Source organism: Zeugodacus cucurbitae, chromosome 3 (assembly GCF_028554725.1).
Source record: "Zeugodacus cucurbitae isolate PBARC_wt_2022May chromosome 3, idZeuCucr1.2, whole genome shotgun sequence".
Classification (NCBI taxonomy): domain Eukaryota; kingdom Metazoa; phylum Arthropoda; class Insecta; order Diptera; family Tephritidae; genus Zeugodacus; species Zeugodacus cucurbitae.
Window position 1 is genome coordinate 34,188,230 of NC_071668.1, and position 12,601 is coordinate 34,200,830.

Sequence of the window (12,601 nt, forward strand, 5' to 3'; positions counted from 1 at the left end):
TTATTAATTTGTTACTGATATTATTTTATATTTATAATAAATTTTCCTTTAAAAGATTGATAATATTATTGCCTGGGTGCTGCAGAGTATTTCAAAGGAGTATAATTTCAGCAAATGGTTCTCTTAAAAGGCAAAGCGAGCTGCAACGCACATCTGAAGCGTACATGCATACACAAACATACAAAACAAGGAAGAGAAACAGAAAAGCGACTCCAGGCAGAGGACTTATTGAAACAGATTGCATTAATATACACCAACATTGCAATAATAATAATAACAATGTAATGGACGTGTATGGTGATAACAATCCAAAAAAACAATCAACAGAATCCACAACAACAAAGTGGAGAAAAAGCAGTGGTCGGCACGAGAGGAATTGTAACTGTGTAGGTGATCACGAAAGAAAGGATACCCAGTAAGAACTCTGCAACCTTCAATTTTGAGAATGTTTTCCATTCCGTATGAATTTTCGTACTTCTTCATTTTATTTCTTTTATTATTAAAAGAAATATATTAGATCATAAAGCCCTAACTTGACTGTCTTTAAAAAGATTAAAACCTGAAATGAAATACCTAACATAAAACAACATTCATAACAGTAAGGCATTTCGCGCAGGGCACTTATGCCAAGTGCCACAGCCATGCGCGATGTTCATTCGCTGCTGGCTTGACAACGACTGAACGATAGAGCGTAAGCGTACGTGTGATCTGAGTCGGCACAATTGTGCCAAGCAGTGCCGAACACTGAGATAAAGAATTAAGTGCTAAACACATAGACGACGACAAGCGACGAGCGACATCTGCCAAATATTAAAATACACGCGTTCTTATGGGCACAGATTTTTAGACAACAGCACGACTTCACCACAAAAGGGTTGAAGTCTTCGCTGTCGCCAAATTAGAAATGATTCTAATTTTGCCGACGACAATGGCCGCTGTAGAGCTGCCACTAATAAGTGAAATGTAAAATTATTCAAAGTTCTCACAAGTATGTCGTTATTTTGCCAGCAGAAACGTAAAATAGCTTTGATATATCATTTATAATAACAATTGATTATTTAAAACAAATAAATCGCCAATTTTTACATTTTTTGCACAAATAATTTCACTTTAAACTAAATATGTAAATTTTATTGAAGTGAAAGATTTTAGTACGGCAACAATGAAATTGCTGTTTGATATGTCGCTGCCGTCTTCAAAATGTTCAAGACGCTGGCTTCGAAGCGACATTTGTGATGAGCCGTCGCTACGTCGTGTCGTGTCGTCGTCTTTGTGTTCAGCACATTACTCCCATGTAGAAAGAATCCTACCAGCAGCTCATCAACTTATACAACAGGAGTTGCCTTTCAATCATACAATACAAATTCGAACTCAAATATGCCGTATTATGGAGAAGCACTGCAAAATATGCTACAACAACAGGTATTATTGAAATTACGAATATAAATATTGTAATTATTTCTAACCAACTACACATATTTTTGAGGCATTGGATGATGTACAACAAATTAAATCGGACTATTGGCGTAGCAGTTTCACTACTTATTTTAGACGTGTCTCCTATGATGCCCTTGAATATACACAATGGATAGTTAAGTAAAATATGTAAATTTTGTCAATGTATAAGTGATAGCCACAAAAATGTTTGTAAAAATTAAACTTTAATGTTAATATTTAAAAATTAATCTGTAATAATTATTTATAATGTAAAAAAAATTATTATAAACTATTTACAATTAAATAAATAAAAAAATACAATCTTCTTTTTTTATTTCTAAACGAAATAAAGCATGAACGAGGTGCCCACAGAATAAATTTTTAGTAACGAGGCGGTGACCAAATGACTGTGTCTAAGGGGTTACCATAGAAGTGATGAAGCAAACAAACGACTTCAGATGGCACCGCTAACCACAGAGTGACGTGTGGCTTTCCAAAATAATAGAAAACCCGTTTTCCTGATGCTTGAACAAGAGTGACCACGAAAATAATATATGCTTTTTATACTGGTAGCCAATGGACCATAAGATAAGTAACTCTATCCGTCTTGCAAGGATATGTTTTACAACCGCTTTCTATAAATACATATACAGTATGTCAAGAAAGTGTTGTGACAAGAGAAAGTATCGTTTTCGCAATTTTTTTTGCAAATATATTCTGTTGCGATTTTTTTAAAGTTATATATAGTTTGGAATATGTAAAAGGATATGCAATAGGTAAAATTTAGCAAAAATAGTACATTTTAAAACACAAAAATTAAACACATGTGCTGAACACATAGAAGATGACAAGCGACGAGCGACATCTGTCAAATATTAAAATACACGCGTTCTTTTGGGCACAGATTTTTTGACAACAGCACAACTACGCGACAACAGGCTTGTAGTTGTCGTTGTCGCCAAATTAGAAATGTTTATAATTTTGCCGACGACAATGGCCGCTGTAGAGCTGCCACTAACATGTGAAATGTAAAATTATTCAAAGTTCTCACAAGTATGAGGATGGGATCATGTGTAGAAGTTCACGCAAGTGAGGAAAGTTTTTGATTGTCATTCACTTGGGAGTGGCCAGAAACGATTCTTCTCCACATGGTTCAAGCAGCTCACGACTTCCGGTTTTAGACCAAGTATCCTCTGGGTAGCCAACAGACATCCGTTTGAAGGCGAGCTAAAGTGAGAAGGCGAAGCCCGCTTATGCGGTTGTTCGTAGGGCTTGGGACCCACCACATAAAAACGAAGTACCAATGAAAAATATAGGAAAGCCTCGGATGAGACACCCCCCTTTTGATGACGACCCCTGCAAACGTTTTAAGGATAATGATATAAGGGCATGCACCTGGAATGTCCGGACCCTTAATTGGGAAGGTGCCTCTGCCCAGCTGGTTGATGTCCTCATACGACTCAAGGCTGACATCACCGCCATCCAAGAAGTGCGATGGACGGGACAATGACGGAAGAAGGTGGGTCCTTGTGACATCTACTACAGCGGCCATATAAAGGAGCGCAAATTTGTTGTTGGATTTGTGGTGGGAGAGAGACTCCGTCGCCGAGTCCTGGCATTCACCCTGCTGGATGAACGTCTTGCCACAATCCGCATCAAAGCGAGGTTCTTCAACATATCGCTGATTTGCGCCCACGCCCCAACGGAAGAGAAGGACGATGTGACCAAAGATGCTTTCTATGAGCGCCTAGAACGCACCTATGAGCGCTGCCCCCGCCACGATGTAAAAGTCGTGCTTGGCGATTTTAACGCCAGGGTGGGTAAAGAAGGTGTCTTTGGCAAAACAGTCGGAAAATTCAGCCTCCATGACGAAACATCGCCAAACGGTCTGAGGCTGATCGACTTCGCTGGGGCCCGAAATATGGTCGTCTGTAGTACCAGATTCCAGCATAAGAAAATACATCAAGCTACTTGGCTGTCTCCTGATCGAAACACGCGGAACCAAATCGATCACGTTGTGATAGACGGAAGACATGTCTCCTGTGTTTTAGACGTGCGTACGCTCCGAGGACCAAATATAGACTCGGACCATTATCTGGTCGCAGCGAAGATACGCACCCGCCTCTGTGCAGCAAAGAATGCCCGTCAACAAACCCAAGGAAGGTTCGACGTCGAAAAGCTGCAATCGCAACAGACAGCCACGAAATACTCTACTCGACTTGCCCTCCTGCTCTCTGAGAGCACTCATCAGCATCTCGGTATAAGGGAACTGTGGAACGGCATCTCAAACTCACTGCGTACCGCTGCAGCCGAAACAATTGGTTTTCGGCAACGACAAAAAAAAAGCTGGTACGATGAGGAGTGCCGCCTCGCAGCGGAGAGAAACAGACTGCCTACCTCGCAACGTTGCAAACGACCACAACACGTGCGGGATGGGATAGATACCGAGAGCTGAAGAGGGAAGCGAGACGCATCTGCAGACAAAAAAAAGAAAGAGGCCGAAATGCGTGAGTACGAAGAGCTTGAGAAGCTGGCAGGCAGAGGGAATGCTCGAAAATTTTATGAAAAAATGAAGCGACTTAACGAAGGTTTCAAGACCGGAGCAACCTCATGTAGAGACCAAGGTGGTAATCTGGTAACCGATGTCCAGGGCATACTGGGATTATGGAGGGAACACTTCTTCGACCTGCTGAGTGGCAGTGAGAGTACAAGACCAGGAGATGGCGAACCCGATCCCCCTATCGATGACGATGGAACAGATGTTCCATTACCCGACCATGAAGAAATTCGAATAGCAATTACCCGCTTGAAGAACAACAAAGCAGCGGTCGCCGATAGATTACCGGCAGAACTATTCAAATACGGCGGCGAAGAACTGATAAGGTGCATGCATCAGCTTCTTTGCAGAATATGGTCGGAAGAAAGCATGCCTGACGATTGGAATCTCAGTGTACTCTGCCCAATACACAAAAAGGGAGACCCCACAATTTGCGCCAATTACCGTGGGATCAGCCTCCTAAATATCGCATACAAGGTTCTATCGAGTGTACTGTGTGAAAGACTAAAGCCCACCGTCAACGAACTGATTGGACCTTATCAGTGTGGCTTTAGACCTGGAAAATCGACAACTGACCAGATATTCACCATGCGCCAAATCTTGGAGAAGACCCGTGAAAAGAGGATCGACACACACCACCTTTTTGTCGATTTTCAAGCTGCTTTCGACAGCACGAAAAGGAGTTGCCTTTACGCCGCGATGTCTGAATTTGGTATCCCCGCAAAACTAATACGGCTGTGTAAATTGACGTTGAGCAACACCAAACGCTCCGTCATGATTGGGAAGGACCTCTCCGAGCCGTTCGATACCAAACGAGGTTTCAGACAAGGTGACTCACTATCGTGCAACTTCTTTAACCTGTTGCTGGAAAAAATTATAAGAGCTGCAGAGCTAAACCGAGAAGGCACAATCTTCTACAAGAGTGTACAGCTCCTGGCGTACGCCGATGATATTGATATCATCGGAAGCAACAACCGCGCCGTTTGTTCTGCTTTTTCCCGCATGGATAAGGAGGCGAAGCGAATGGGTCAGGAGGTGAATGAGGACAAGACGAAATATCTCCTGTCATCAAACAAACAGTCGGCGCATTCGCGTCTTGGCTCCCACGTCACTGTTGACAGTCATAACTTCGAGTTCGTAGATAATTTCGTATACCTGGGAACCAGCACCAACAACACGAACAATGTCAGCCTCGAAATCCAGCGCAGAATAACTCTTGCCAACAGGTGCTACTTTGGACTGAGTAGGCAATTGAACAGTAAAGTCCTCTCTCGACGAACCAAAATCAAACTCTACAAGTCGCTTATCATTCCCGTCCTGCTTTACGGTGCAGAAGCTTGGACGATGTCAACATCAGATGAGACGACACTAGGAGTTTTCGAGAGGAAAATTTTGCTTAAGATTTATGGTCCTCAGAACATTGGCAACGGCGAATACCGCAGACGATGGAACGATGAGCTGTACGAGTTATACGACGACATTGACATAGTTCAGCGAATAAAAAGACAGCGGCTACGCTGGCTAGGTCATGTTGTCTGAATGGACGAAAACACTCCAGCCCTGAAAGTGTTCGATGCAGTACCCGCCGGAGGAAGCCGAGGAAGGGGAAGGCCTCCACTCCGTTGGAGGGACCAGGTGGAGAGCGACCTGGTTACACTTGGGATCTCCAACTGGCGCCGAACTGCGAAGGAGAGAGAGAGGTGGCGCACTATCGTCGATTCGGCTATAACCGGCTAAACGGTTGCAACGCCAATCACGACGACGAAAGATGTGAGTACGTCAACAATGAAATTGCTGTTTGATATGTCGTTGCCGTCTTCAAAATGTTCAAGACGCTGGCTTCAAAGCGACATTTGTGATCAGCCGTAGCTGTTTTCGAACAAATCGTTATAAAAACTTATTTTATTTAAATGTTTTGAATTTACACAATAATCTAAGAATTAAGTATGTATGAATGTTAAAAAATTGTACAATGTTTGTATTAAATGTTTATATTTGTATATATGAAAAATCGGATGTTAAAATGTATATAAACCGAGTAACAAATACACAATATGTGGATAACCGGGATGCTGCGAAGACACGGAGATATAACTCGATCAACGTCGTATCGAAAAAAGGAGCTGTGGTATGCTTTCTCTTCCTTTTTGTTGAAGTTTTTTATGCTGATTGTTGTCATCGTGTTTTTATGTATGTGTGTGTGTGTGTTAACGTGTAGTGTTCTCTGGCGTGATGAGGTGGATGTAGTGTGGTGAAGTGATATGAGTGTGTTTTTTCGTTTTGACTGATTTAGCCATCCCTGCCCCCTAGGCGAATATTTAGCTTAAAAGCCGCTGTAGCATGGCTACGACGCAGCTGAGGCCTGTTGACCGGCGGGATTGCGGCCTAGGCTGCTGACGTCGTGCTGATGTGGCACGATGTTGCCAGTGACGGGATTCCACCGAAGGCAGTCCGCGCCGGCGGTATTCCGTCATCGGAATTCTTTGAGAACGCCGGATGCTACCACTGCTGCGAGGAGCCGCTTGTCACCTTTAAATATGTGCGATAACCGATGCGTTTCTTTATCTTCGGCGGTTGGCAGAAAGCATAATTTGACGAGCGGTCTGGTTAGTCTTCCGGTTTGGGTGCGGAGATCAACTACTCGAACATGACCGTCGGAGCCGTAGTGAAGCTGCTATATGTGTCCAAGTCGCCATTCCGAAGGTGTGAGACAATCGTCTTGTATAAGGACACAATCTCCAAGCTTTGGTTCTTTTCCTTGAACTTTCCACCGGTATCTCTTGTGGAGGTCCTTTATATAGTCTTCCTTCCATCGACTTCTGAAATCATGATGGAGAATTTTAATTCGTTCCCATCTGTTTAATAAGGATAGCGACTCCACGCCTGGCTCAGGTATGGCCAGAATGGGTGCTCCTTTGAGAAAATGCCCTGGGGTTAAGGCTGTGAAGTCGGAGGGATCTTGCGAGAGTGATACGAGCGAGTAGTGTGGTAAACTCCTCATAATTGAACTTATGGTTACCTGTCGTTTTCTTTAAATGGGATTTGAAGCTTTTTACTGCTGATTCCCAGAGTCCGCCCATGTGTGGTGAACATGGTGGTATGAATTGCCAATCGATCCCTTGGGGTGCATATTTTTTGACAATTTCAAGGGCTACTTCTTGGCTGAATTGTAAAAACACCCTTTCCGTGGCTCTTTGAGGTCCGACAAAGCTTTTTCCATTGTCGCTCATAATTTTTAAAGGAAATCCGCGTCGTCCGACAAATCGTGCAAATGCTGCGAGAAAAGCTGCAGTGGTCAGATCTGAACATAGCTCTAGGTGTACTGCCTTTGTCGTAAAACATACAAAGACAGCCACATACCCTTTTCTAAATGAGGAAGACCTTAACATCGAGGCCTTTATCTAGAAAGGTCCAGCAAAATCCACCCCAGTGATGGTAACGGGTAGAACATAATTGCAGCGTTCAGGCGTTAAGGCTGCCATGATCTGCGTATGCATCTTGTGTTTGTATATAGTACACTGTTTACACATGAAGATAGTTCTTTTAATTTGTGGCTTTAGTCGCGGTATATAAAATTCTTGCCGGAGCATTTGTTGCATCAAGCGATGCTTACCATGCAGTGTAAGCTGAATCAGAAATAAATAGGTAAAACGGGATTTCTCTGGAAAAATAATGGGGTGTCGTTCATTATAACTAAGGCTGGAGTTTGCTAGACTTCCATTTGACCTTATTAATCCATTAGCGTCCAGGAACGGGTTAAGGACGAGAAGTGAACTTCCCTTTTCGAGAGGTCGTTTTTCAAGTAGCTTTGATTGCTCTCGAATGAAATTTAATCCTTTGGATGAATTTGTGGATGTAAGCGACTACCCTTAGTGCTCTAGGGAATGACGAAAACCGGTGGAGAATATCATCCTCTTCGGGAGTGATATGAAAATTTTCAATTTTCCGACTTTCCGGCGGAGTTATATTCCGGGCAGGAGATTTTGGCCAGAGTTCTTGTGATTCTGTTAGCCATGTAGGACCGTTTCACCAGAGTGTAGTGCTGGTGAGGTGAAGTGGTTTGCAACCTCTTGTGCCGAGAACCTCTGGGTTATCTGCACTTGCAACAACTAAGTCTAATGGCCAACTAAGTCTAATGTTTGAGATATGCGGTTAGAGACATACGTCTTCCAAGTTTAGGGTGGTTTTTCTACCCATCCTAGAATTATTTCTGAGTCTGACCAAAGATACATTTTGTGATCGTTTAATTTGAGATGGGTTTGAACTATTGAAATTAATTTTGCTAACAGAAGCGCACCATTCAGTTCGATCCAAGGCAGGCTTAGTGTCTTCAAAGGTGCAACTTTGGCTTTGGCTACCAAAAGATGTGAAGATATTTTGCTGTCGTACTGAGTTCGTACGTAGACAGTTGCGCAATATGCCTTTTCAGAGGCGTCACAGAAACCGTGTAATTCTACATTAATGTCAGGGGTGAAGTTTATCCATCGAGAGATTCGAATTTCTGATATGGTGTGTAAGTTGTTAGCAAATTGAACCCATTTTGTTAAGCGTATAGGTTTTACCTGTTCATCCCATTCAGTGCCATCTTACCACAATTCTTGAATGAAGATTATTATTTTGTGTTGCTTCCATTTTCAGCATACACAGCCTGTAGTCGAGTTTTCAGTGTAAATAAGATTTTATCCGCCGTAGTTGCTGGTTATTTTGCGCCCCTCTTCCGAGTGTGTGCATTTCGATATGAAGCACATCATGTAAGTGATAAACATTTTTAAATTTTTTTAGTTTAATTTGATGCGGACAACAGTACTGCTAAAAAGATACATCACAAAGTCAGTTATTAGGCAGTATTCGATTTTTAACCAGAACCACAAAACGTATATGTAAGCATATATTCATATTAGTGTGGTACTTATATTTTGTTCGATGCCGATTCTGTCATTTACAAATTTATTTAGGAACCTACTATAGTAACAAAAGAAATACAAAAACAAATAACCTCACAAAATAAGTAAAAAATCAGTTCATATGTAAATATGAAGGTGTTTATTAATTGAAGTAATATTCAAAACCATTAATAATTTTTTTATACTATATAGATAGAAAAAAGAAGTACGGTCGTTTTCCGAAATAACGAACACATTAATTGTCAGGCCTGTTCGTTACATCGGTCTTTTCGTTAATTCGAGTACTCACTTACAGGTATGTTTTTCAATAAAAACAAGTAAGGAAGGGCTAAGTTCAGGTGTAAGCGAACATTTTATACTCTCGCCATTTATTTAAATTTATTAATATAACAAACAATTTGACCCACATATTCGTCATATACAGTGGAACTTCTCTAATTCGAATCACCCTAATCAAAAACCTTCGAGTTAGAGAGACTTCGAGTTATAGAAATTTTCATTAAAACATACATTTTTCAAAAGGTTGTAAACTATAGATTTACCCACAGTTTTAGTTATTTACTTCGCAAAAAGTTTTATGTACATACGTTAAAACATGTGTTCCGTAATATTGTTTGTTCCATTTTGATATTGTTTTGCTCTTCACGTCTGTATCCCATGCCTTTGTTACATGATTTATGAAATCCATTAGAGTAATATCAAATTTTCTCAAAGATGACATCCATTGAAAAAATTAAACCGCCAATGAATAAAAAATAAGAAATAAAACAAATTTTTAGGTCGGACTAGATATTACCGTAAATGTATACGGGACTACGCAAATGTACCTTACTCTATGGTAAGATTTTTAATGAAAAATGTTATTTTAGATTTTCAAAATATTGATTGTTTTAACTCTTTTAATAATTTAAAATAACATATAATCAGTGAACCCGTTCTACAACCACCAGATTTTATTAAGAAATTCATTCTCACAACCTATTTAAGCCAAAATGGTCATCTGATTTGCTATGCCGAACTTCTTCGGATTATGAAATCCGATGTTTTACTATAGAGAAAGAAGTGAAACATTTTGAAACTTTTTAATATATGGCCGGTAATTTTTAATTGGAGGATGGAGTCATATGTAATAGTTCAAGTGAAGAAAGTTTCTGACTGCCATTCACTTGGGAGTGGCCAGGAACGATTCTTTTGCATGTGGCTCAAGCAGCTCACGACTTTCGGTCTTAGACCAAGTATCCTCTGGGTAGCCAACAGACATCCGTCTGGAAGCGAGCTAAAGTGAGAAGGCGAAACCCGCCTATGCGGTTGTGCGTAGGGTTTGGGACCCACCACATAAAAACACCCCCCAATGAAAAAGAAAAAACAGCCTCGGATGAGAGACCCCAATTTTGATGACGACCACTGCAAACGTTTAAAGGACTACGAATAAGGGCATGGGAGAGAGACTCCGTCGTCGAGTCGTGGCATTCACTCCGGTGGATGAACGTCTAGCCACAATCCGCATCAAAGCGAGGTTCTTCAACATATCACTGATTTGCGCCCACGCCCCGACGGAAGAGAAGGACGAAGTGATCAAAGATACCTTCCATGAGCACCAAGAAAATACCTATAAGCGCTGCCCCCGCCACGATGTCAAAATCGTGCTTGGCGTTTTCAACGCTAGGGTGGGTAAAGAAGGTGGCTCTTGCAAAGCAGTCGGAAAATTCAGCCTCCATGACGAAACATCACCAAACGGTCTGAGGCTGATCGACTTTGCCGGGGCCCGAAATATGGTCGTCTGTAGTACTAGATTCGAGCATAAGAAAATCCATCAAGCTACTTGGCTGTCCCCGGATCGAATCACTTGCAACCAGATCGATCATGTTGTGATAGATGGACGACATGTCTTCAGTGCTTTTGAAGTGCGTACGCTCCGTAGTTCTAACATCGACTCGGACCACTATCTTGCAGCAGCTAAGATACGCACACGCCTCTGTGTAGAAAAGCGCACACGTCAACAAACAAGGAAGGTTCGACATCGAGAAGCTGCAATCACAACCGACAGACGAACGATTTTCTACTCGACTTGCACTCCTGCTCTCTGAGAGCACTCATCAGCATCTCGATATAAGGGAGCTGTGGGACGGCATATCAAACTCCTTTCGTACAGCTGCATCCGAAACCATTGGTTTTCGGAAAAGTAAAACAAAACAGCTGGTTTGATGAGGATTGTCGTCTCGCAGTGGAGAGAAAACAGACTGCCTACCTCGCAATGTTGCGATCGACCGCAACAAGAGCGGGATGGAAAGATACCGAGAGCTGAAGAGGGAAGCGAGACGCATTTGCAGACAAAAAGAGAAAGAGGCCGAAATGCGTGAGTATGAAGAGCGTGACAAGCTGGCCGACAGGGGTAATGCTCGAAAATTTTACGAAAAGATCCGGCGACTAATTGAAGGTTTCAAGACCGGAGCAAACTCCTGTAGGACTCCCAGAGGTGACCTGGGGGTCCAGAGTATACTGAGTTTGTGGAGGGAACACTTCTCCAGCCTGCTGAATGGCAGTGAAAATAAAACACCAGGAGATTGCGAACCCGATTCCCCAATCGACGACGATGGAGCAGATGTTCCATTGGCCGACCGTGAAGAAACTCGAATAGCAATTACCCGCTTAAAGAATAATAAGGCGGCGGGGCCGATGGATTACCGGCCGAGCTATTCAAATACGGCGGCGAAGAGCTGATAACGTGCATGCATCAGCTTATTTGCAGAATATGGTCGGAAGGAAGCATGCCTGACGATTGGAATCTCAGTGTACTCTGCCCAATACACAAAAAGCGAGACCCCACAATTTGCGCCAATTACCAATTCCATCGCGTATAAGGTCCTGTCGAGCGTACTGTGTGAAAGACTAAAGCCCACCGTCAACAAACTGATTGGACCTTGTCAGAGTGGCTTTAGACCTGGAAAATCAACAACTGACCAGATATTCACCATGCGCCAAATCTTGGAGAAGATCCGTGAAAAGAGGATCGACACACACCATCTACTTGTCGACTTTAAAGCTGCTTTCGACAGCATGAAAAGGAGCTGAATTTGGTATCCCCTCAAATCTAATACGGCTGTGTAAGCTGACGTTGAGCAACACCAAGAGCTCCGTCAGGATCGGGAAGGAAATCTCCGAACCGTTCGATACCAAACGAGGTTTCAGACAAGGTGACTCGCTATCATGTGACTTCTTTAACCTGATGCTGGAAAAATGGTTCGAGCCGCATAGCTAAACAGAAAAGCTACAATTTTTATAAGAGTGTACAGCTACTGGCGTACGCCGATGATATCGATATCATTGGATAAGGAAGCGAAGCGAATGGGTCTGGTGGTGAACGAGGACAAGACGAAATGTCTCCTGTCATCAAACAAACCGTCAGCGCATTCGCTGCGTGGCGCGCTGTTGTGGACTCGGCTATAACCGCGTAAGCGGTGTCTACGACAGTCAAGAAGAAGAGTTATATGCCATAAATATTGCCAGCAAACTCGCTGTCCAAAAGATCTACATTGATATTAGCATTCGTTCGAGTGAATATAAAACATGTAGATAGCTCTCCACAGCAGCAAAAAGCAGCCCATGAAATCAAGGTACCGCTTCCAAAACATCGCTTGTAGTAGGACCGTCGTTCCTGGTGCGAATCTCTCCAATATTTCTTGCAATGACCTGGGCCGACCAA